Source organism: Prionailurus viverrinus, chromosome B4 (assembly GCF_022837055.1).
Source record: "Prionailurus viverrinus isolate Anna chromosome B4, UM_Priviv_1.0, whole genome shotgun sequence".
Lineage (NCBI taxonomy): Eukaryota > Metazoa > Chordata > Mammalia > Carnivora > Felidae > Prionailurus > Prionailurus viverrinus.
This window is the reverse complement of record NC_062567.1, coordinates 25,264,861-25,292,133: the sequence shown is the minus strand read 5'-3', so window position 1 is coordinate 25,292,133 and position 27,273 is coordinate 25,264,861.

Here is a 27,273-nt window from a genome sequence, read left to right as displayed (position 1 = left end):
GAATTCACTGCCAAATCTTACTTCCCCACTCCTTATATTCATTATTCTGAATTTTTTATCCTTGCCTTGAATTGTATTTATTTTTTAATTTGTTTTCTTTTTTTTTAATGTTTACTTATTTTTGAGAGAGAGAAACAGAGTGTGATCAGGGGGAGGGGCAGGGATAGAGAGAGACACAGAATCTGTAGCAGGCTCCAGGCTCCGAGCTTTCAGCACAGAGCCAGACACGGGGCTTGAACCTACGAACTGTGAGCTCATGGCCTCAGCAGAAGTAGGACGCTTAACCACCTGAGACACTCAGGCTCCCCTCCTTGCCTTGAAATTCAGTTTGTAGTTTTATCAAATACTTTCGTACATCTGAACAATATACTGTTAGGTTCCAGCTGTTGTGAACTTCATAAAAAGGGATATGTAGCTCTGAGACTTGTTCTTTACTCAACATTGTTATAAACACTAATTATGTTGTTGTGTATATCATTTATTGTTGCTGCTGTGTAATATCCTATTGTTTGAAAATACCACAGTTTGGGTGCCTGGGTGGCGCAGTCGGTTAAGCGTCCGACTTCAGCCAGGTCACGATCTCGCGGTCCGTGAGTTCGAGCCCCGCGTCAGGCTCTGGGCTGATGGCTCGGAGCCTGGAGCCTGTTTCCGATTCCGTGTCTCCCTCTCTTTCTGCCCCTCCCCCATTCATGCTCTGTCTCTCTCTGTCCCAAAAACAAATAAAACCGTTGAAAAAAAATTTAAAAAAAAAAAAAATACCACAGTTTATTTATCTGTTCTCTTGTCAATGGTTATTAGTGTTGATTCTAATTTTTTTTTGTTACTTTGAGCAGTGCTGCTAAGCACATTCTGGTATGTTTCTCAACATATATGTGCAAGAGTTCGGGGGAATTCCTACCTAGGAGTGGATGGAATTGCTGAATTGTATAATGTATAAATATTCAACTTTACAAAATAATGCCAAAATGGGGTTCAAAGTGGTTGTACCAATTTCTGTTCTAAGGTTCAGTGTATAAGATATCCCTTAACTGCACAGTCTTCAACATTTGGTATTATTAGACTTAATGATTATTGCCACTTGAATGGGTAAAACAATATGTCCTTTGTATTCTTGATTTGCATTTCTCTGATTCTTGAAAATTGAGCATTATTTCATGTGCTGATTGGCCATGTATATTTCTTTGTGAAATGCCTGTTCATATGTTTTGCTCAGTTTTCTATTGATTTGTTTTTTTTTTATTATTGTTTTCGTAGTGCTTCATAGAAGATTTTTAATGTGTTCTTTATAAGAAAACTTTATCACGTGTGGCAAATATAGTCTCTCGGATATAGTTTGTCTTCTCTCTTCTTTTAAATATAATCTTCGATAAACAAAAAAAGAGCCCCACCCCCATGTGAAACATTCATTTCAACAAATAGTGGACATTCATTTTGTGCTAACTATGGCTTCAGGTAACCAGGGATGTTCCTACAAACACAGTACATCCAGACCTTCTTGTGGAGCTGACTTGCTAGTAAGCACATTCTTGCCCCAACCATTCAACAGTTTGTGGGAGCTTTTGAAGTTATTTCAGTTTTTCTCTCTAGAAAGCAGAGTCTCAGGGCACCCGGGTGGCTCAGTTGGTTAAGCATCTGACTCTTGATTTCGGCTCAGGTCATGATCTCACGGTTCATGAGTTCAAGCCTTGCATCAGCATTAGGTCCTGCGCTGATAGCATAGAACCTGCTTGGGATTCTCCGTCTCTCTCTCTCTGCCCCTCTGACACTAGTGCTCGCTCTCTCTCTCTCTCTCTCTCAAAATAAACCTTTTTTAAAAGTTTAAAAAAAAAGAAAGTGGAGTCTGAGATTCTCACCCTTGCCTTCCTGATGGACTCTAAGTAGACAAACCAGAGGCTCTTCCTGCTTTGACAGAGAAGCGCAGAACTAGCCCCCATTGCCCCCCATCCCCGCTCCTTTCCTTTGGAGCTGTCACAGGCTTTTTCTCTAGGTGGTGTCCTCATTTCAAGGGACCGATTGGCTCTGCATTCTAGCTCACCCAACGGAAAAAAAAAATGAGCTGGGCTACAATGAGCTCCTATTCTCTGCAATGCTCCATGGGTGATGTTCAAAGAAAACAAATTCTCTTAGATAAATGCAACCTAATGCTTTGAATATTGTTTCAGTGCTTGTCTCCGGAAAATTCTCTGATTGAAAAAGAAAAATCTCATGTAACATCTTGATTGTAGCACATCCACAGATGAAATGTTTGCTTGCTCTGGGCTTGGGTGTCTCCTCTGCTATATGTGTGTATGTGTGCATTCAAATGAGGTAAAATTGTGACACACTCTGGGGCTTGCCACCCAAGCATCTTACATTTTCTCTTTTCTTTGGAACTGATTACAATGTTATTCTGCCGGGGAAATGCCTTCCTAGCTTTTTTTCCATCTAAATACCTGCCCTTGAGAATCAAAGGTAGTGATCCCTGAGTAGGCCGGGGTGTCAGTGAATTTTCCACATTGGATTTAATTCACCGGCAGCCCAGAGGTAGGTAGGAATGACTGAGATGTGAGAATTATGCTCTACCACAGCTGCTACTACTAGTAAACGTTTATTGAGCCTGTATCTCCGTTCATAAGTATTCATTGTTTTTATCTTCACAACCATGAGATGCAAGTGCTGTTCTCCTCATCTTTCAGGAGAAACTGAAGCAGGAAAGGTCAAGTCTGTCCAGTTTGGAATCTCAAGGGGGAAAGGATCCCCTTGTCCCACCTTCTGTCCATTGCGGGAAGGCTCAGTTGGTTATTAGTGCCGTTTCTAATTATTTTTTTGCTACTTTGAGCAGTACTGCTAAGTACATTCTTATGGATGTTTCTCGACACATATGTCTCCGTAAACAGTAGAGACAGGGAGCTTTGGCACGTGTCTCCTGGTGAAGCAAGTGAAGGCATCGCTGCCAGGAGGCCGGGCATTTTGTCATATACCAGGGGACCACTCAGTGGACTCTGAAGACAGAGAAGGGCCCTGACGCCAGGCCCTCTTCACCCTCCTCCACCCTCAAAAGATGAGTACGGTGTCACTGACCAAGCTTTTTGATTTACTTGTTTTGTTTTGCTTTTTTCTTTTATGTCCTTGCAACCAGGCACTAAAAGAGTTCTGGGCCTTGCAAGCTCGCCCCAGGGCAGGAGGCAAAGACTGGGCCAAGGAAAAACTAATCAGTTTGGCATTAGCCCCAATTGGTGGTGATATTTTCTGTAGCGCTAATTTCCTGGGCCCTTTCCTTGTGCACCACCAGGCCGATGGGCCTGACGAACGGCTGCTAGGCTCAGAAGCTCAGGCCTCACCGCCTAGTCGTGCGTCCTCCCTCCCTGACTGGTGCTGCAGAGACCAGGGTGCTCCCGTGGACGCGGCCTGCCCTGCCCAGAAGCTGAGTAATGACCCGTAAGCACCTGACCAGGAGCTGGAGGCATCCTGATGTTCGATTTTCCTCAAGCACCGTCACCCGGTTGCTCTCAAACATGCTGTGTCATTTCGAGGGCTTGGCACTAAGCAGATTTACTGCAAGGCAGTAATAACAAAGAAGGAAATGAAAATATCCTTGATTAAAGGCACTGAAAAACTCTCCACTTGTGCTCTTTTTTTTATCGGTCTTTGAGGCACTGTCGTCTTCCACCGTGAATAAGATGTCCTGCAGCAGCCGGCGGCCAGGAGGGCAAGGTCTCTACTTAGGGCTGGTTTACCTTAAAAGATGTCACATTTGGACTCTGTCAGTTTTACTGCTCTTGGCACAGAGTGCTGGTCCTCTCCGAAATGTAAACTTGAAGTCGTGGCCCTAGAAAGGTGCTTCCACGGCTGAGCAAGTGTGTGCGTTTGGCCAGGCCTTCTACAGAACTTTCCCTCTTGGCTTGCTGGCATCATCATCCGAGGTTTACTGAGTTCTGTGTGCATGTGATACTGCTCCAGATGTTAGCTCTACTTTCCATCCAGGAAACAATGCCAGAGGTTTCCTTTTGGGATACTCTCATTTGTAAACTCTTTGCCGAAGATAACAGAGGAATTTGCCAACAGGCAATGGTTAAGGCATGGTTGGTAGAAATTGGTTAGTTAATTGAACGTTCCGGAAAATAAGTTCGGCATAACCATTAGAACCAATTTTCAAAGAATCAGAGTTCCAGACATAGCAAAATTGTGCCAAAAGCCGTGCAACCATTCGTCGATGAAACCTGGAAACATTTGAGGAGCTTGTTGTAGAGAGCAGCTCTTTGTGCACATGAGTCTAGCTCTGGAAGTGGGCCGATGCGGTGAGGTAGTTGATTGCTCAGAGCTGAATGGTGACCATCAAAAAATAATTATTTGATGAGGGAGACATTTTGGGAAGTTTGCAGAAAAGTGGTCAGTCATCTTCGATTTTGTAATAGACAAGAGCAGGATGCGGTTTGCAAACCATTCCAGGAAAAGGGATGGGGCTGAGAGGCTGAGCTGACAATTGGAGGAAGGCTGGATCACCAGGAAGTCCCAGGAAGAGGTTGTCGGAAGAAGGAGCAGAGCAGTCAGGGCCTCAGGGAGCATCTTATGAAATGATGTTAGTGGGGCCCATCCATGAGCCAGGCTCCATCCCGACCCTGAGGACTGGAGAGAGGAAGACTGGCCATAGTCCCAGACGGGCAGGGACACTTAGATGGGTTCCAGGACTGAGATGCAGGCACGAGGCAAAGTTGGGCAAGGGAACGGGCACTGCCAGGATAAACTGACTTGATGTGGGATGCCAAGAAAGCGAGTACCTTCCTAGAAAGGGGCCGGGTAGGAGCCGATGCACCCGTGATCCTGGATGCAGTTTGTTTCCAGGGCGGTGAGAAGTCAGGCCTGACTGGGGGTGGGGGCTTGTGCCTTGTGTGTTGCTGCCTGAACTCCCCCTGCCCAAGGCTGCAGCCACTTCGGGTGGGAGCTCCAGCCTCTGAAGTCTGCCAGCAGCAGGGGCAGGGAATCAGGCAAATCACTACAGAGCAAAGAACCCCAGTCATAGCCTGAGGCAGGGCTTGCAAACTCAAATGCCTGCAGACACCGGGAGCTAAAATGCAGGAAGCAGTCAGATGTGTAAGATGATAGGGAGACACGGGAGCAAACAGGGAGCTCAAATTGAGCAAAACTTGGCATTGGCCAAATCCAATCTTGTGTCTAATCTGGGCCAGACTCGGCCGGTGGACCACACTTCACGGGTCCTAGTCTCCAGTGGGCCCAAGATTTGGGAAAGTGAAGTCGAAAGATTCAAAACAAAGACACAAGATCCTAAGACCAGAAGGCCCAAAAGGGGAAGTCAAAACCAAATGTTTACATTACAACCGCAAATGAACCTAAGAGGGAGGAAAGAGAGACAACATCTAAAGAAGAAACCATGATTCTAGAAGTAGCTCATCTATGAGTTCATGCTTTCAATGGGCATGCAAAGATGATGGAAGTGGAGAAAGTTGACCAAGTGTGAACAGAAGGGCAAAGGTTCAAACCGAGTTGAGCCCGCGAAGATGCCAAAGGCGAGAAGAGGCAGTGACAGCTGTAAGAACAATAAGAACAAAGGAAAGACAGATCCCTCACTTGTGGCCCGAGGAATAGTAACAGAAGACAGAGAAGGCGGATAGAAATAGAAGCAACAATTTCTGTTTTACTTCCTTCTTTATAGTTAGAATGTTGTTCACACGTAGCGTAGAGAAATAAAATCCTACGCTGTCAGGCAGAATGAAACCTTAAATAGGGAAGGACATGGGGCGCCTGGGTGGCTCAGTCAATTTAAGCGTCCGACTTCAGCTCAGGTCATGATCTTGCAGTTCACGAGTTCAAGCCCTGTGCTGGGCTCTGTGCTGACAGCTCAGAGCCTGGAGCCTGCTTCGGACTCTGTGTCTCCCTCTCTCTCTGCTCCTCCCCTGCTCACACTCTGTCTCTCCCTCTCTCTCAAAAATAAATAAACATTAAAAAAGTAAGCATAAATAGGGGCGCTTGGGTGGCCCAGTCAGTTAGTGTCTGATGTCATGATGTCACGGTTTGTGAGTTTGAGCCCCGCGTCGGGCTCTGTGCTGACAGCTCAGACTGGAGCCTGCTTTGGATTCTGTGTCTCCTTCTCTCTCTATCCCTCCCTGACTAGTGCTCTGTCTCTCTCTTTTTCTCAAAAATAAATAAATGTAAAAAAAACATTTTTTTAAGTATAAATAAAATAAGAAAGGACAGAGAAAGACACCTCTATGCTGCCCTAGTCACTGCCCTAGTCACGTCCTCCATATGAGACATCTTTCCTTTATCAAGGAACTCCAGGGCTAGGATGTGATGCCCCCTGCACCTCATCCCCTCACCTCTCCACCACCAATGCTCTAAACAAACACCTGGGCATTGTCTGAGAGAGAGTGAAGCCTCTGATAAAGTGCCCAGCACAGGCACTCAGACACGATCCCCAGAGTCCCTTTTGCACCCCTCCAGCATGGTGTCGAGCCTCGCGCAGCCCTGGCCCCTTTCAGAGTCAGTCCCTTTGTTCAGCAGATCCTGTGTATGAGGTGCAAACTTGCTGGTCCCCTGACCCGCCGGAGAGACTGTGTCCCACAAGGTGCGGCACAGCGGTTCTCATCCCTGGCTGCTCGTCGGAACGGCAGGGATATTATAAAAACCTACCAAGGCTGGCCTGCTGCCCCACGTATAGACACAGAATCTCTGGGCCCCAGTCCTTTTATCCTAATATGTAGTCACAGTTGAAACCACTGTGGAAAGCAAGCTAGATGTTTCTCAGAAAGGGTGCTCAGGTCCCTGTTTGCCATATACACAACTAGAAAAGTCACTTCATCTCCCTCTGACGCTTTCTCCTCTGGGAAAAGGGGGCACAGGAACATGACCTTGCCTAGTTTAGCAGGGTTCATGAGGTCTGCTGAGGGAGCAGTGGAAGTGACTCATGCACAGGATAATGCTATTTGTATGACTCCTCTGCTATGCTTAGTACCTACAAAGAGAGAGCTAAGGGTTCAAAGGAGGCCACATGGTCACCATGAAAAGGAAGGCATCAGTGAGATTAAGCAGCCTCATTTGGGCCCATTTCTTCCAATTATTATACATGTTTGCAAGGCTGGTTGAAATAGAAAAGGTTTGTTAAAGTAACATTTTCATGAAGAAAATAAAAGCAAAAACATTTTGATCCCCCTCATAGAAAAATGTTTAAACTTACTCTTTGTGTCTAGATACTGAACTTCTCTAGGATGAGTATAGCGTGTTAATTCCACTGTGTCCTGCTAAGCATAACAAAATGTGTTCAGGTGTGGAGAGACACTTAATTTAGGATTTTATGATTGTCGTCACTTTGTATCTCATGAAGAACATCTTAAGGTTGACGGCTTCTAGCATTTCCTGTTTCTTTCCGTTCGCTTTGGACTTGGGTAAAGCTGAACTGTTAAAGTTAGGAGAATTCGTATTTGACCAGTAGCAAGGAGGACTGGAAAACCATAATTTGGAAATACAGTGGATGTCCAGATCTTGGTCTTTTGATACAATTATCAATTAAAAGGGCGTCAGGGCTCCTGGGAGAAAGATTGCCTCCAGGAATAGGGTAAGGAAGGTACAGCCACAAGCCTGGAACTTCTCACTGTGCCAGAAAGTCAACAAGCGCTCAAGGAATGGCAGTATGTTAGAAGGACACAGTCAAACTACAGTGGCTCCCACCTGCCTAAACCTGGGGCATTTTGAGTATCAAAATATATAATGATATTAATAACGAGTAAAGGAAGAATGAGTGAGTCCACGTTCATGTAAGTAAATATTCAAGGGGGGGGGGGGGAAGCTCTTCATTATACCTGCATGCCAATCCACAAACATCGACTAGATCATGGGGTTAGAAAAATTACCATTTGATAACTCTCATACCAATAATGGGTTCAAGCAACGGAATCATCTGTGAATGCTTAAAGCACTGGGTGAAACTGGAATGAGGCAGAGGATATTTACAAAATCTAAAAATATCTCCCCACAAACTGCTTATCAATTACAAAGAGGAAAGTAGTAAGTTTATGGTGGAAAAATGTGACAGGCACCATTTCTCCCAAGGCATCAACATTAAGTCACCCTACAGCCAATCCAACAGAAAATCTGATAGGCTCTACTGTCAAAACGTACCCAGCCAAACTGCCATCATCTCCCACCTAGAGGGGACAGTTTACCTCCTGAAACTGCTTCCCACCTGTTCAGTCAGAGGAGCCTGTTAAAATGTGAGTCAAATGATGTCACTTCTTTAAGCAAAACCTTCTCAAGCCTTCATCTCACTTAGAACCAAAGCCCACGTCCTTACGATGGCCACAGGTCCTGAGGGTCTGGCCCCTGTGTCTCTAACCTCCTTGCTTATTCCACGTCACCCTCTTTGCTGTCCCTTCAGTGCATCAATCATGTTCCTATCTCAGGGTCTCAGCATTTGCTGCCAGTAGTAGTTTTCCCCCAGATATCTGTCCAGACTGCCCCCTCTTTACCTTTAGTCTTTGCTCAGAGATGTGGCAATCCTTCCCTGCTTTATTTCCTCTGTAACTGCGAATTCTTCCTCATGTTCCTGTCTCCTGCACCAGTATTTAAGCTGGGACACAGAAATATATCCCCAGAACCTGGAATATAGTGGACACTCAATACATATGTGTATGTGCTGAAATGTTGAGTGAATAAATACACTGATGACGTGCCTACACCAGCACTGTGCTAGGCATGGTATGGGATATGCAAACAAAACAAAATGAAAAACACAAAAAATAACCCCTAACTAAAACCCAAACAACCAAACAATCAAGCAAACAAAACAAAAATTAAAAAAAACAAACTAACTAAACTAAAAAAAACAAAAACAAAACCAAAAAACACATGTGGTCCCCAGCTTGCCGGAACCTGGCAACTGAGTTGGAGGAGGGAAGGGAACAAACATTAGCACAGAAAGGTGAGTCGGGTTCCAGGAGGAGTCTTCCCAGTGGCTGCACTCTGTGGGGAGCTGGTTTGGGTGGGCAGAGGGGAAAGGCAAGGAAAACTATCCCCCCCACCCCCACACCAGGGGACACTGCCAAGATGCTTCTTCCAGAGCTAGGAGGAGGAGGGCCTCGGGAACCCAGGGTCAGGGTGGCAGAATGTGGGTCAGGCCAGCCTGTGGAGGGATTTACGGCTCTCAGCGTCCTTCATATTCCCTCCACCCCAACCCCCACCCCAACCTATCCTGCCCAGTGGGCTAGCGTGCTTAGAGTCCCTCCCCTGGGAGCACACCTGACACAAGGATTTGAGGCTAGTGACATGTTCCCAGGAGTCACCCCAGGAGGAAATGAGAGAGGGAAGGGAAGGAAGCTGGTCTGTGTGCATAAGAGAGCAGGATACCCCTGCAGGCACCGGGCTGATCCAGCTGGGAGCCTGCAGGAAGTGAAAGGGAACAAGTCTCCGATGATTCCCTTCAATTCCCGGTCCTCATTTGCCAGGTGCTGCTGGGGTGTGGGGGGCATCACCTCCCTGGCACCTCCAGCCTGGCCTGAGCAGAGCCCAAGAGACGGCCACGAGACAGAGAGCCGCAGGCAGCCGGGCAGAACTGCTGGCTTGCATGGCAGCGGTGGGCTCTCGGACAGAGGCCGAAGGCACGCCCAGAAGCACCAGCGCGCTTGCAATTTATGCTTCTACGGTAAATAGAAAGCTAAGTTGTAGAAACCATAAGAATGACTTGTTTTTAAATGGAGGAGAGTAAGAATTCTGTTTGCACCACATCAATGGTTCGCCCAGTTTAGAATTCCTACGAGACCCCGTCCCTGATACTTCATAAAGACGCAGAAAAAGCTGCACATGTAGTAAAGCAGGCTGATGGGAACCTGCTAATCGCTGCCCTTGTAGTCTAGTGACTAAACCGCCCTTCCTGCTAATGACCGTAATTCACTATCAATATCATCAGTGCTCTAAAAGCCTTCTCCCCAATGGTGGGGCCAAGAAACAAAACAGGAGTCACACCCCGTTCACTTGCCAGGGCAATTAGCCTTATAGGTGTAATTATTTAAATTTAAAATTAATTAAACTTTACAATTAAGTTATAAACTTATAAATTTAGTATTCAAGTTCAAGGCTGCACTTGCCAGGGAAAAATGTAAAGCAAAACCCACGTGCCTCCTGCTGAGGGTACACTTTTTTTTGAGAAGATGCAAACAAGGTCACAGGGCCTGTCTGCCGGAAGGGAAATCCCTCTGACGGCTGGCTTCCTTTGGAAATCATTTCAGCCTGAAGGAGAGGAGAGGGATGTGCACACACGAGGCTCTCTACTGTCCGTGCCAGGCACACGGTGTGGACCAAGGCTTCTGAAGGCCAAAGAGCGAGGACTTTATGAAAAAGGGAAGCACGTCTCCGAAAGAAGAGCCCGGAGAACTGCCGACACGCAGCCCTGCCTGCGGAGTGGAAAACACCCTTGAACTCTGGAGGTCTGTCAAAACCATTTCCATCAGAAGCAGCCCCACCTTCCACCTGCTGGTAACTGGAGAACACCGAGGTACGTCTTGTTCTGGAGGATTTTTCTTGACTCCTGGAGCCGCCAGGAATGCGGCTTTGGGGGCAGCCAGCCAGGCCTGGGATGTGGGAAGCTGAGGCATTTCAACAGCTGCTCGGGGGCGGGCAGCACATTTTAATTGTCTTGGGGCAATTAGCATAGGGTTTCTTTTCTCCCTCTAACCTTTCAAGAAAGTGGTGTAAAGGGAGCCTTTATGGTCCTCTTTGGGAATTCAGTCACCGAGTCAATCATTAGGACCACTGACTTAATCTAGGAGGCGGGGAGGAGTAAGGAAGAGTCTCTCTCTTCCAGGGGCCCTCTGTGGACCCTGCCCAGAGATTTCCCTCCCGTCTGTGGGGTTCTGTGTCCACAGCTGCCCAGAAAGGAGGCCCCTCCTCCACCCTCAGCCTCTCTGAACAAAGAACAAGATTCCTGGAAGAGAATGGTGCAGTGACGTTTGGAGGTGTGCATCAGGGCAGGCTCTCCACGCCCCTTCCTGGGCCGAAGCTTGGGCCTTGGGTCTCCCTCCAGGCAATCACGCTGGTGACACCCTGGTGCCACAGAGCTTGGGCTGGCCTCTCTCCACCCTCTGCTGGCCTCCTGAGCCTTGTTACCACCCCATGTCAGAACCTTGCCGGCCTCAGCTTGGGCCTTCACGTTCATATTCAGACAAGTTTCATTGCACCGGTTGGCCCTCACAGAAGACAGCAGCCGGTTTTATGGGAAGGTCAGGGAGGCACTGACAGGGAAGCTGTGAGTTGGTTAGGGGTGCACAGTTGGCAAGTGAAGAGCTGAGATTCAAAGTTGGGGCTTTTGTCTCCAATCCCAGGGCTCTTCCCTTTCGACTCCGGAGTCTTCCCCTCAGCCTGACATGGGAACAACCATCTTAAAGTACAAACCTGCTATCACGTATTCATAGAAAAGGGATGGGTGTTCCCCCTCACTCATCCCTCTACAGGTTTCCTTTCCCAAGGTCGATTCTAACGCAGGGAGTGGTTCCCAGGTGGGACAGGAGGATGATGACGATGATAATGGCCACCGTTCATTGAGTGCACACCCAGGCACAAAGCTAAGTGACTTATAAGCACTTCTTTTTCTCTCAAATTAGTCCTTTAAACAATCTTATGATTTAAATAATATAACCATCTCCATTTACAGATAAAAAAGCTGAAGCTCGGTTAAATACCGTGCCCTGGATCCCAAAGCTCATAACGGTCAACCTGGTAATGCAAGCAAACCCACCAGGGTGCTCTTGACCTTGCCTTTGGCTTGGGACTTTCCTGTGACACTGCACAGCAGCCACCTTTCCTCGGGCTGCAACCTCCAAGCTGCCCAGCCAGTGGGCCAGAAGTCCTGCCTGACAAGAGCTGACACTTAGAAAACACGATTAGGTGCTGAGCACTCTTCTTTTCACCCTCACATGTTAACCACTGTTCAATGATACATAAAGCATTTCTCCCCCACTTCACAGATGGACAGCCTGAGAACACAGTCTGAATGACTTGTCCAAGTGCACGGGAAAACCAGGCTCCAGAGTTCATGATCCAAGCACTGTACTCGTTGCTCTGCTTCAGAGATGGTAGGTAACAGGCCACCTTTCACTCTTAGGGTCAAAGGACGAAGGCAGATCCCGTCCAATAGACACCCTAATCACAAACAAGGTACTGTCTGGATTTTTCTTTAAGGCAGAGGCTTTGCTCTGGCAGGAACATGAAAGAGCATTTGCTTGATCAGCCTCAGAAGCCACTAAGAAGCATTCCGCTTTTGGAACTGGGCAAGAGGGCAGTGTAGACATATGCTTTGCTAATAGCGCTGCTGGCAGCCCGCGCCCCTGGCAGTAGGATCCGCCTGGGGTGTCTGTTACTAGCACATCTTGTGCTGGGCGATAGGATGCTAGGAAGCCTCCAGCGCCGGTAATGACTTCCTGCTGAGACACGGAGTCGCCCCGTGCCCACACAAAACGCCAGCCGAATCTGTTGCCGGGGGTGGGGGGGGGTTTCAGAACAGACCAAGGCACATCTTTCTCTAGCATCTCACTTCCATGTGATTTGATTTTTTTTCTGCCTTTAAAAAAAAAAATTATTTATTGTTTAATTTACATCCAAGTTAGTTAGCATATAGTGCAACAATGATTTCAGGAGTAGATTCCTTAATGCCCCTTAGCCCATCCCCCCTCCCACAACCCCCAAAGTAACCCTCTGTTTGTTCTCTATATTCAAGAGTCTCTTATGTTTTGCCCCCCTCCCTGTTTTTATATTATTTTTGCTTCCCTTCCCTTATGTTCATCTGTTTAGTATCTTATGTTCCACATATGAGTGAAGTCATATGATACTTGTCTGTCTCTGACTAGTTTCACCTAGCATAATACCCTCCAGCTCCATCCACGTACCTGTAAATGGCAAGATTTCATTCTTTTTGATTGCCGAGTAATACTCCACTGTATATATATACCACTTCTTCTTTTTTTTAGTATGAAATGTATTGTCAGATTGGTTTCCATGCAACACCCAGTGCTCATCCCAACAGGTGCCCTCCTCAATGCCCATCACCCACTTTCCCCTCCCTCCCACCCCCCACCAACCCTGTTTATTCTCAGTTTTTGGGAGTCTCTTATGGTTTGGCTCCCCCCCTAACATTTTTTGGTTCCTCAAACAATTAAAAACAGATCTACCCTGCGACCCAGCAATAGCACTGCTAGGAATTTACCCAAGGGATACAGGAGTGCTGATGCATAGGGGCACTTGTACCCCAATGTTTATAGCAGCACTCTCAACAATAGCCAAATTATGGAAAGAGCCGAAATGTCCATCAACTGATGAATGGATAAAGAAATTGTGATTTATATACACAATGGAATACTACGTGGCAATGAAAAAGAATGAAATATGGCCTCTTGTAGCAACGTGGATGGAATTGGAGAGTGTTATGCTAAGTGATTTTAAAGGGCTGTGTTTCCAACTGATATTTTTATCGGTCACAATGCGAACCTTTTTCTCTTCAGTTATGAGCTCTAGCAAAGGGAAGGAGTCCTGTCTCAATACAGACCAGTAAGGTCAGAGGCCCTGAACCTGAACAGTGACTTAACATATTTCGTGGGAAACATGGAGTGTTTTCCCACTATAGACACGTACTTACCCAGAATTCAGAAACCCCAGTTCTTCAGAGCCAAACCTGTCTTCTTAGGATACCTTCTTCCCTTCCTCCGTGATGGCCAGGAGCCATTTCCTTTCCTGGGGGAAGCGTGGAGAAACCTACATTAGTGAATGCCTTTAATGGGCCATGACCATGTCAGATGCTTTCGAAGTATCTTTTCAACTTATTCTTCACATCGGAGTTATTATTCCTATTATACAGACTCAGAGAGGTTAAGCCACTGATCCAAGGTCATACAGCTAAAAAGTAAAACCAGGATTCAAACCTAAGTCTTTTTAACCACATCCTTACCACCCTTGTGTGCCTTCTCAAATCTCTAGCCCAGAAGATAATTTTACCACACAGAGCTGCCCTACCCACGCCGAGCACAAGGTAGGGGTCTAATTAAAGCTTGTTGAGGGAACGAATAAATGAATGGATCATTTTTTTTATTAACGCTCATTTTACCATACTTTTCCCTGTGAATCCCCTTACCAGGCCATACCTCCACTCTCCAATTCTTAACACCTCTCCCAGATAATTGTCTCTGCTGTGCACCAATCACTTTCATGTAGGCTTCCAATGGACTTAGACTTAGTTACTCTTTTCCACCCCCTCATCTGTTACTCAGTCAAATCTTTTGGGTTAACTCGCTTTGCTCCTATTACTCAAGTCAGCGCTGACAGGATTGCAAATCTGGTGAAACTCCAAATCTGCAGGTCCAGAAATAGATTGTGAAATAAGCAAGAGGGTAAGACAGCTATAATCATGATTCTATTAATACCCAATGAATGGAATTCTTAACACACACCACTGTTGGTCTACCATCATGTAGCATCATTCATGCCCTTTAGAGTTACAGAAACTCGTCCATCACTTCAGGCCCCCAAATGTGTCATGAACTCACTGAAGCTCTGGCAAACCTCAGTATCCATGCCCTATTGTTACATATGCTGTGTCTACTCTTTCATTTGGAGTTAATGATTAAAGTGTCGCAGTGTTTGGTCTGCTCAAAATTCCATCATTTTCCGCCCCAAAATATTCTCTAAGTCCAATATTTTCAACACTCGACTTCCTGTAGAAATTTTCTTTCCCTTCAAAATAAAGGGAAAAAATTATTTCTGCTCATGGCCCTGTTTATGAAATGGCAACATTTTCTCATAAGAAGATGGAAATCAGGGGTAGTTAAAACTGAAGTCTGCTATAATAGCCCAGCTATAAATGCCTCATAAACTCCTGGGTTGTTGAGGCTTAAAGAACAGAGAAAGAGAAAGAAAAGAGGGAAAAATTTACCTGACTCAGTTTTTCTAGGAGTATATATTTCCACATGTTAATTAACAAGTAGAATGGCTTTGTGTCAGTCCTATCATTATACACCGACTATTGGGTAAATGTCATTTTGAAATGGTGTTTTAGAGTTGAGGTGTTCTCTCCTGTAGTGTAAAATACCATGCTTCTTTACCTTGGTAAGTTTCTCCCTAAAAGACTGATTTTCACGGGAATCAAAGAAAACACTCACCGACATCAATAATTAATGTCCACTCTTCACTCTCATCCCCTGAGAAGGGTGCATTTAAGGGAAGACAACAAAGAAATCTAGCTAGTGGTGACATCACTGGACTCCAAGACTTCCCTGGAGAAGGTGCCTCTCAAGGTTCAAAAGACATTATTTAGGTAGACTAACTCTCAGGATCAAACATCAATATTTGGTAAGAGCTAAAGCTGGGGCACGTGAAGATAGGAAAAGCTCCTCTTGCTCGCCCTACTGCCGAACAATAACAACAAAGACCCACAGCCAAGCTGCCTCCAGTTCAAAAGTGTGCTCAATTTTACTTAAATGTAGCCATTCATTTTTTTCATTCATTCAACAAACTTATCCAACTACGCATAAGGTGCTTATCTAAGTGCTGGAGTTATAGAAAAGAACAAAACAAAGTCCCTGTCCTGATGGCATTTGTATATTAGTGGGCAAGAAAATATATATATATATATATATATATATACACACACACACACACATGCATATATATTATGTACTACACAACATACAGTATAATTATTATACATTATATTAATATAGTATGTAATAGTATATGTTATTATATATAATTTAATTACACACACATATTGTCAGTGGTAACTTCCATGGAACAATAGACAGCAGGGTAAAGAAGATGGGGGCATATTATATTGGATTGGGTTAGGGACAGCCACTGTGACAAGGTAGCATTTGAGCAGAGGCCTGAAGGAAGGGAGGAGTGGGTCATTCTGACCTGAGGGAAGACTGTTCTGGTCAGAGTTTACAGGGGCAGAATGTCTGGGTTAGGAACAGGTTTAGTGTGTCTGAGGAGCAGCAAGGAGGCCCTGAAGCTGGTGCAGAGGGCACAGGAAAGACAGTGCCAGCAGACGAGAGCAGGGAGGTAATGGGGCCAGACCATATAGCACAGTGTGGGCCTTTGTAAGGATTCTGGCTTTTGCCCTGAGTGAGATGAGAAGCACTGGGGCTGAGAAGCGTTAGCTGAAGAGTGACGTGACCCAATCTACTAAAAACAAAACAAAACATAAACACTTGACTGCTGAGTAGAAAACAGATCCAAGAGCAGTGAAAGTAGAAGCTGGGAGGCCATTTTGGAATGTTTTTCAATAATTCAGGCAAGAGATGATGCCAAATGCTGCTGATGGGTCAGGTAAGATGACGACCAAAACCTGACTGCTGGATTGAGCTGTGGGAAAGCCCTGGTGACATGATCAAGAGCAGTTTCAGGAGGGAGGTGAGGATAAAAGCCTGACTGGAGTGAGTTCAAGAGAAGATGGGAAAAGAGGAGTGTAGACACTCCTTCAGGGGGCAGAGGAATAGAGTGGTAACAGAAGGGAGTTACAGGGCCAAAAGAGGGTGCTTTTCTTTTATTTTATTTGAAATAATTGTTAGTGAAGTAAAGTTTGTATATAAGATTACATAAATTTTAGTTGTACAATATTATAATGTGACCTCTGCATACACTACAAAGTGATCACCACCAAAAGTCTAGTTACCATCCATTACAATACAATTGACCACCTTCACCCATCTCCCTCAGCCCCCAGCTCCTTTTCCTGTCTGGAAATTATCAATCTGTTCTCTGTATCTGTGAGTTTATTTTTGTATTGTCTTGTTTGTTCATTTGCTTCTTGTTTCATTTTGGTTTTTGGGTTCCATATATGAATGAAATCATATGATATTTGTCTTCCTCTGTCTGACTTATTTCACTTAGCATAATACCCTCAAGGTCCATCCATGTTGTTGCAAATGGCAAGATTTTATTCTTCTTTATGGCTGAGTAATATTCCATTATATGTATAGACCACAACCTCCTTATCCATTCATCCATTGATGAACAGTTAGATTGTTTCTGTATCTTGGCTATTGTAAATAATGCTACAATGAACATAGGGATGCATATATCATTTCAAATTAGTGTTTTCATATTATTTAGATATATATCCAGAAGAGGAACAGCTAGATCATATGGTAGATCTAGTCTTAATTTTTTGAGGAATCTCCATACTCTTTTCCATAGTTGCTGCCCAATTTATATTCCTACAAACAGTGCAAGAGCATTTGCTTTTCTCCACATCCTCTCCAATACTTGTCATTTCTTATCTTTTTGATAACAACCATTCTAATGGGTGTGAGGTGATATTCCATTGTGGTGTTGATTTCCATTTCCCTAATAATTAGTGATGTTGAACATCTTTTCATGTGCCTCTGTCACAAATTATTCGTATATGTGTGTTTATTTTGGGGTTCTCAATTCTTTTCCATTAATTTGTGTGTCTGTTTTTTTGCCAATACCATATCTTTTATTATTATGGCTTTGTAGTATAGTTTGAAATCAGGGAGTGTGATACCTACTGCTTTGTTCTTTCTCAAGATTCCTTTGGCTATTTGAGATCTTCCATGGTTTTGTACAAGTTTTAGAATTATTTGTTCTAGTTCTGTGAAAAAAAACCTTTGGAATATTTGTGGGGTTTGCATTGTATCTGTAGATTGCTTTTGGTATGATACACATTTTAACAATATTAATTCTCCCAACCCATGAACACAGAATATCATTCCATTTATTTGTGTCTTCAGTTTCTTTCATCAGTATCTTATAGTTTTCAGGGTATAGGTATCTCACTTCTTTGTTAAATGTATTCCTAGGTATTTTGTTCTATTTAATGTAATTTTAAATGGGATTTCTCTCTTAATTTTTCTTTCTGATAGTTTGTTATTCCTCTATAGAAATGCCACAAATTTTGTAGATTGATTTTGCATTCTGCAGCTTTACTGAATTTGTTTATTAGTTCTAACAGTTTTTTGGTGGAGCCTTTAGGGTTTTCTATATATAGTATCATGTCATCTGCAAATAGTGACAATTTTACTTTTTCCCTTACGATTTGGATGACTTTTATTTCTTTTTCTTGCCTTGTTGCTATGGCTAGGACTTCAATACTATATTAAATAAAAGTGGCAAGGGTGAACATTCTTGTCTTATTCCTGATCTTAGAAGAAAAATGTTCATTTTATCCTCACTGAGTATGATGTTAGCTGTGGGTTCTCATATATGATCTTTATTATGTTGAGGTACATTTCCTCTATACCAAATTTTTGAGAATTTTCATCATAAATGGAGGTCAAATTTTGTCAAATGCTTTTTCTGTATCTACTGAGATGATTATATGAAATTTATCCTTCATTTTGTTAATGTGATCTATCACATTGATTTGTGGATGTTGAACCATTCTTGCATCCTTGGAATAAATCCCACTTGGTCATGCTGTTTGATCCTTTAAATGTACTGTTGAATTCAGTTTGCTATGTTTTGTTAAGAATTTGTACACCTATGTTCATCAAAGATATGTTTTCTTGTGGCCTCCTCATCTGGTTTTGGTACTAGTATCTAAAGTAATCTTTAGATTACTTTTCCATTTTGTTTTATATAATCACTATACATTTTTGCTTTGTAGTTACCATGAGGTTCACATATAAATATCCTTTGTATAAAACATCCAGTTTTAAATTGATAGGAACTTAAATTTGAACATATTCCAAAGCTTTGCATTTTTGCCCACCCCCAGATTTTACTTATTTTTTAAAAAATGTTTATTTTATTTATTTTGAGATAGAGTGTGTGTACGAGTGGGGAAAGGACAGAGATCAAGTAGAAGAGAGAATCTCAAATAGGCTCCTCATTGTCAAGGAAAAGCCTGACGTGGGGCTCAATCTCATGAACCATGAGACCATGACCTGAGCCGAAATCAAGAGTTGTCTGCTTAACCAACTAAGCCGCCCTGGTGCCCTGATTCCAACATTTATATTTTTGATGTCATATTTTATATCTTTTTATTTTATTCATCACTTAACTAATTATTGTAGTTCTAGTTAATTTTTCTACTTTTGTCTTATAACCTTCACACTTCTTGCTTTATAAGTGATTGATCCACTATCTTTACTATCTATACATTTATCTTTTTCAATGAGATTTTTCTTTCATGTTTTCTTGTCATTAGTCATTTTTCTATTCAGTTTAAAGAAGTCTTTTTATTGTAAGTCTGGGTTGGTGGTAATGGACTCCTTTAGCTTTTGCTTATCTGTAGAACCTTTAATCTCCCTCCCAGCTCTGAATAATATTCTTTTAGGGTAGAAAATTCTTGGCTGATTTTTTTTTTCCTCTCAGCACTTTGAGTATGTCATGCCACTCTCTTCTGACTTGCAAAGTTTCTGCTGAAAAATCTGCTCTTATCCTTATAGAGTTTCCCTTATACATAACAAGTGTTTTTCTCTTGCTGCTTTTAAGGTTCTCTCATGAAGTTTTGCCATTTTGATTATAATGTATCTTGACGTGGATTTCTTTGGGTCCATTTTATTTGGAATCCTCTGGACTTCCTGGACCTGGATGTCTATTTCCTTCCCCAGTATGGAAGTTTTCAGCCATTATTTCTTCAAATAAGTTTTCTGGCCCTTTTTCTCTCTCTTCTCCTAGAACCCTATAATGCAAATGTTATTTCACTTGATATTGTGCCAAAGGTCCCTTAGGTTATCTTCACTTTAAAAAATTCTTATGCTTTGTATGAGCGAGTTCTATTGTTTTGTCTTTCATTGTCTTTTATTTGATCCATTATTCTGCTTCATCTAGTCTGCTGTTGAACCTTTCTAATGTATTTTAAGTCCAGGTATTGTATTCCTCAGCTTTGTAAACTCTGTTGGTACTTTCTTATGTTTCCCATCTCTTTGGGCACCTGGGTGGCTCAGTCAGTTAAGTATTTCCCATCTCTTTGTTGAAGTTATCACTATGTTTATCCATGCTTCTCCTGAGTTCAGTGAACATCTCTATGACCATTAGTTTGAACTTTTTATCAGGGATGTGCTTATCTGTTTCGTTAAAATCTTTTTCTGAGGTTTTGTCTTGTTCTTTCATTTGGAGCACATTCCTCTGTCTCCTCATTTTGTTTGACTCTCTGTGTTGTCTCTATGTATTAGATAAATCAACTACTTCTCCCAGTCTTGAAGAAGTGGCCTTGTGTAGATGTCCCATGGGGTTCAGAAGTGCTATTGCCTCTGGCCACCAGAGCCAGGTGCTCAAGAAGTGTCTCTTGTGTGAGCTGCATTTACCCACCTAGTGTGGTGGGGCTGCAGCTGTGGCACAGGGTGAATGGAGTCCTCTCCTGACCTGGCTATGACATATAGCTGTGACATTGGGGTAGGCAGGGACCTCCACAGGGTATATCCTCTGGCCTTAATAGGGAAAGTCCATAAACGGTATCCATCAGAGCTGGCATTAGCAGATTAGAATAAGATCACATAAATCGCACATGCCAGTGTCTCTGGTCCTCAGAGATAGTCCCAAGAACTTCCTGCAGATGCCCCAAGATTAGTAAATGAGTCTCCTTTATACACAGTTCAGGCACTTTTGAACTGGTGTTTTTGTACTGGGTCCCTGGGTGAGTTAGTCTATATGTAAGCAGGTTCTCTGTTCCCTTTTAAGAGCAGGTTCTCTGTTCCCTACAGTTCTATGGTTTTTCTGGACACAATCCCCATTGGTTTTCAAAGCCAGACATTTGGGGAGCTTGTCTCTCCTATGCAGAATCTAGAGGTTAGGGTGCCTGATGTGGAGTACAATTTACTTCTCAGGGAAAAGTTTTACACTTTTGAGATCCTTCCGAATTGTGGACTGCTGTGCCAGGGTGGAGTTTTTCCTAGTGAGAACATGTCTGTGCCTCTCCTATCCACTTTGATGCTGCCCTCTTATCTTTTGTTGTAGAGGCTCCACTCATCCAGTTTTCAGGTATTTTTCAGAGGAAATTATTCCATACATAGCTGTGTCCATGGGAGATGGCAAGTTCAAGATCTACCTATGCCATCTTCTTAAACCTTTTATTAGGAATGTCCTTTTAAGATAGGAGGAATAGCAAGATGTTTGTATGCTGTAGAGAGTGATCCAGTAGAGAGTGGAAAAAGTGATTGCATAGAAACAAAAGGAAACAGAAGCTGTAGAGATTTAAGAGGGATGGATTTTCTGTTACATTTGAGGATCAGAGTTTGGATAGGTATCATCTTGGATGGTTCACAGTTATGAGAAGGCAATGTAGGTGGATGGGTGGATAGATGGGTTTGTCGGGATTTGAAGAAGCCCTTTTCTGACCATCTACAATCTCAGTGGAATAGGAAGATCACACACACAAAATCAGCAGAGAATGGACATAGAGAAAGAGAATTTGGACATCTCCAGGAAGCAGAGAAATTGTGAAATAGTCTCCTAAGAGAACAAGAGAGTAAAGGGACAACAGAATCTAATAGGGATTTCCAAGCACAAAAAGATCCTATTTGAATTACTGCCTTGAATTTGAACTGAAACCAATCAGATTGGTTGCATGGTCTCTAATCACATTTAGCTAGTAGGTTCAAGTATGAATGGGTGAAAGGTTGGATTCAACTAGAGTTAGGATTGTTCTCAGGGGAGCAGGACAAAGAGGGATCACGGGAGTTCAGAGTGCATAGCTGAGAGTTGCAAGTAATTATAATTCTAGGTCACGAGATCTGAGCTGTGTGAGGAAGGGAGAACATGAGTGGGTTGAGAAATGGTATGATTGTAATTGGATCAATGGATTGTAGGTGTTACTGGTTACAAAAATAAAATTTGTTGCAGTTGGGGTACTAGAGGGAGTAAACTGTAAAGAGAGGAGAGTGGGTTACTCAGAGGCAAATGTGAATTCTTTTGCTAATGGAAGAAAAGTGTATTAGTATCAGTTTCTTGGCCCTTTCCAGCCCACAGAGGTCCCCTTCCTTCACCTTCACCTTCACCTTCACCACAGTAGTGGTCCAGTTCTTGTCACATAGTATCATTCTGATTTATCCTTCTGCTTCCCTCTTTCACATTTAAGGACCTCTGTTGGTATATCGGACCCACCTGGATAATCCAGGACACTCTCTGTATTTAAGGTCAGATGATCAGTAACCTTAATGCCATCTGCAATCTCAATTCCTCTTTGCCACATAATGCAACACATCCACGGATTCCAAGGATTCAAACGTAGACATCTTTGAGGGGGGTTATTATTCTACCTACATAGAAGGAGTGTTGTTATTGGTAAAGACAAGGTTTAGCTCTGGTTGTGAGAGTGAGTGACTTAACTGGGGTAGAGAATAAGATCATTGGACAAGAGAAGGTTTGGGAAATGTTTGGATAGTGGAAAGAATATCTGCAAGAATATTGAAATTAACAAGAAGTATAATAGGAATGTATTAAACAAAATAATAGAAAATTTAAATCATCAAGGAATGGATGGTAATGGCTAGAGGATAAAGCAATTTTCATTGACAAGCTTTTGGGTGAGAGGTGGTATTGAAAATAGATGCAGGGGCACCTGGGTGGCTCAGGCAGTTGTCTGACTTCAGGTCAGGTCATGATCTCATGGTTCATGGTTCGAGCCTCGTGTTGAGCTCTATGCTGATAGCTCAGAACCTGGTGCCTGCTTCAGGATTCTGTGTCTCCTCTCTCTGCACCTCCCCCACTCACACTCTGTCCCCATCTCTCAAAGATAAATAAATGTTAAAAAAATTAAAAAAGAAAATAAATGCAGTGGAAGTTGGAGTCAAAGGAGAAGACATTTTCCAAGTTCTGCTTCTCCAGAAGAAGGTTTATAAAAGGTAATCAAATGACCAAGAATTCCAGAAATGTGGAATTCTTTTATTGCATTTCTCAAGGTGAGCTATCATAAGTGTAAGGTCTTGTTTTAAACTTTTCAAAACTTTTAAACATCTATTACTTTCATGTATGCTCAACTGTGAGATGGAAACAGGAAGGTTATCTTTCATTATTCCTTCATCATTTAGAAAGAAAGGGATTAGTTGACAGCAAATAAGTGAAGCATTAGCTTTATCTTGTGCCCATTCAATTACTTAGCAGAGTTATTGAAAATATCATGAGACATACAATAAAGCATCTCATAGCTTCTTTCCTCCAGGAGACTAAACTCTTGGGTCAAAATTCCTTTGATAAACTTATAAAAGCTCTGGATTTTTGCCCTTAAAAAGGCACGTGGGTTTGGGGCGCCGGGTGGCGCAGTCGGTTAAGCGTCCGACTTCAGCCAGGTCATGATCTCGCGGTCTGTGAGTTCGAGCCCCGCGTGGGGCTCTGGGCTGATGGCTCAGAGCCTGGAGCCTGTTTCCAATTCTGTGTCTCCCTCTCTCTCTGCCCCTCCCCCCGTTCATGCTCTGTCTCTCTCTGTCCCAAAAATAAATAAACGTTGAAAAAAAAAAAAAGGCACATGGGTAAGTATACACAAAACTTACTTATAATTTCATGACACCCCCAGTTTCCCTAAAGTCCCAAGGGATCCATACATCCTAGGATAAGAACCTCTTGTCTAAATGCTAAAGTAAAACTATACGCAGTAGAAATGGACTAACAACATAAGTCACAGGGGAAGGTATAATTGGATGCCAAATGATGTGGCACAGGAAATAGTAGTTTTAATCCGGAAGAGTGTTACATCACTGATCTTGGGAATAATTGTGGAAAGATACAGAGAATCTTGAAGAATTGAGAAGATTACATGTAAAAGAGGAAAGATAGAATCCCAGTTAGGAAGAGGGAGAGGAGAAAAATTGGCAATTACCTTGGGGACAGTGAATAGACCAGTCTGACCATCTGTGAAATGTGGCCAAAATGAGTACTAAGAAATATATGTGAAAGACAATGAACACTCGTGGTGAATAGAGCACCCCCACCCCCAACCCCGGCCAAACATTATAAATGTGGTCAATGGATTTGTTTCAGGATGAACAATGCGTAAAACTATTATTAAAATTGATTCATTAGGGGTTTCTACATGTGTGCCAAACACTTATAAAAGCTATTTTCAAAAGAAAATATTGTAGCAGGAAAAAGTAACTTTAAATGAAAAAGTTCTTATAAGATTGTACAAAAGCTACCTGAGTATTACATTTTTCTTGTGATTTTTATATATCTTTTAAATGTTCTTGGCTTCTGAAAAACTGATTTATGAAGACAAAACAAAGGCCGTACTTTATTTATTTAAAAAATTTGTTTTAAAATCTTTATTTATTTTTGAGAGAAAGAGAGAGAGAGGGAGAGAGAGAGAGAGAGAGAGAGAGAGAGACATAGTTCAAGCAGGGCAGGAAGAGAGAGAAAGGGAGACAGAGAGAGAGAGCGAGACACAGAATCTGAAGCAGGCTCCAGGCTCTGAGCTGTCAGCACAGAGTCCCACTCAGGGCTCGTGGGGCTCGAACTCACTCACTGTGAGATCGTGACCTGAGCTGAAGTCAGATGCTTAACTGACTGAGCCACCCAGATGCTCCTAAAGGTCCTTCTTTAAACTTGGATAAATAATGCTTCCATGGTTTCAAGTGTTGGTGTGAGATCCCAAACTCATCTTCTGACCCTCTGTCCTCCAACTTTCCCTTGCCTTCTACAGAATATGAGCTGCCACATGGAAGAGAGTAAGCAAAAATGTCAGTAAATTGTGGCTACTTTGATAGCATTTAGAGAAAGAGTCAGTGTTTGAGGAACCCTTAATATCAAATGAGAAACAGATGAATGATGATAAATAATGCTGTCTATTGCCCTGAGTTGCCACATTGGAATCTAAATCTGAGACATTACAGGGAAAATCTTGTGCAAGAGCCATTGAAGGACTGAATTACACCAAAATGAGATCCCTTACAGATTTTTCTGAGCAGAATTCCCCTTAGCAATATAGCCATCGAGAGTAATTATGAGTGTTCCAGAATCATCATACGCCAGGACTGGAAGAGATTGAGATGTCCTCGAGTCTGACTCCCCAAGTGATTCTTGAATTTCCTCTCTAACATGTCAGCCTCTTCTCCGAATAAACATATCTGGAGATGGGCAAAGTTAGTGTCGTGCTGCTAGATGCTTTACTGGATTCTGAAGGGGGGGGGGGGGGGGCGGGGAATTGACTTGTAGCATTTGCCAATTTCCATGGTGTAAATGCTCCCACCAATGTCTTATTCAAGCTACCAACATGACATCACCATTATGTGGTATTTCCACCATATAGATTCAGTAGAACTAAATAATTTCATGAGCATGGGTAATAGTAAAACATAGTGAAATAATTAGGAAACGATGAATTTTGAACATTTGTATCTTAAAATATATAATTTGTTTATAATATTATAGGATTTAGATTGTAACAATGGCTTTACATAATAAAGGGGCTCTTGTGAGTCAGCACACAAGCTGCCTCCGGCACAGCACCCCAGGAAAGGATCGAGGACCACCCTCCCCCTGCAGTGTCCTCAGAAAGTTCTGGTCAACAGCCACTTTCCAATACCACCAGCCAAGCATTCTGGACTCGGCCTGTCTTCCTTGTTTCACTCTCATTTCTCTATAGTTTCTTCTAACAACAAACATCATTCACAGAAATAACCCCCTGGGGCGCCTGGGTGGCTCAGCCAGTAGAGCATGCAATTTTTAATCATAGGGTCATGAGTTCAAGGACCAAGATGGGCATGGAGCCTACTTAAAATAAAAAGAGAATTGAAAAAAATAACCTCCAGATGGATTACTGATTTCAGAGTAAAAATAAAACCATTAAAGAACTAGGAGGTATATGGATGGATATTTTTATAAACTTGAGACAGACTTCTTAAGCATGACATAGAATCCAGAAGCCATGGGGGGAGGGGGGCGGGGGAAAGAAACAGACTTGATTTAATAATTTAAGACCTCTGCATGAGAAAATATTTCATTATAGGGCACCTGGATGGCTCAGTCAGTTAAGTATTAGACTTCAGCACAGGTCATGATCTTGTGGTTCATGAATTTGAGCCCCATATTGGGGTCTCTGCTGTCAGCACAGAGCCACTTCAGATCCTCTGTCCTCCTCTCTCACTGCCCCTCCCCCACTCATGTTCTCTCTCTCTCTCTCTCTCTCTCTCTCAAAAATAAATAAATATTTTTAATAAAGGAAAAAGAAAATATTTCATTATATTTTTTTGTTTTTTTAATGTTTTTATTCACTCTTGAAGGAGAGAGAAAGAAAGACAGAGCATGAGCGGGGGAGGAGCAGAGAGAGAGGGGGACACAGAATTCGAAGCAAGCTCCAGGCTCTAAGCTGTCAGCACAGAGCCCGATGCGGGGCTCGAACTCAGAAACTGTGAGATCATGACCTGAGCTGAAGTCAGACGCTTAACCAACTGAGCCATCCAGAAAATATTTCGTTATAAAAAGTTCCAGGAAAATCATAGAATGAAAGAAAACTTAAGAGACGTATCTAACAGGTTCTTAGCCAGACTCTATTAAACACTCTTACAAAAAACAAAAGGAAGAGGATATAAAATCCAATTGCAAAATGGGCCAAGGGTATGAACAGGTAAGGCATTGAAGAACCATCACTCCTGGTAGACATATGAACAGATGCTCAAAGAAATCACAATGAAACGATGAAATACTTTTGTCATTTAGCCGATTAGTAAATATTAAAATGTTTGATAACCCCCGTGTCAGGGAAGACATGGGAGAACAGACATTTGTAACTGTCTGTAGAAGCACAAACCAGCGCAGCCTATTTGAAGAGAGAAAAATAAGTTAAAATGCACGTAAACATCTGTTATCTTTTGTTTTGTTGTGAATTTACCTAAATTTTGAAAAACGAGCCAAAATATATGTACAAAAATGTTTGTCCCAGCATGGTTATAAATGCAAACACTAGAAACAATAAATGTTCTCTGTTAGGAGTTCTGGTTAGGAACCTACTGTGGGGCCACACAACATAAGGCCATTCAACTGTAAAAGAGCTGTCTCTGCAAATATAAATGCTCTCCAGGATAGATCATTAAGTAGAAAAAAGGTGCCAAGCACAGTATTTAAAATTATTCCATTCAGGGAGATTTAACAGGATAAAGGATATGTATATTTATATATGTTTGTATAATCATATCTTTTTCTGGAAGGAAATACAGGAAACTGTCAGCAGGCATTACCTTTGCGTAGAGAGACTGGAGGTCAGAAGGTGTTTACTTTTCATTTTCTATCTCTTATGCTCTAAAAAAGTACCATGTTCATGTATCACCTATAGAGAATAAATGTTTTTTTTTCCTAAAAGAAATAAGAGTGTCTTAGTTTTGGCTCTCTAGAAGCAGTCCCAGAGACAAG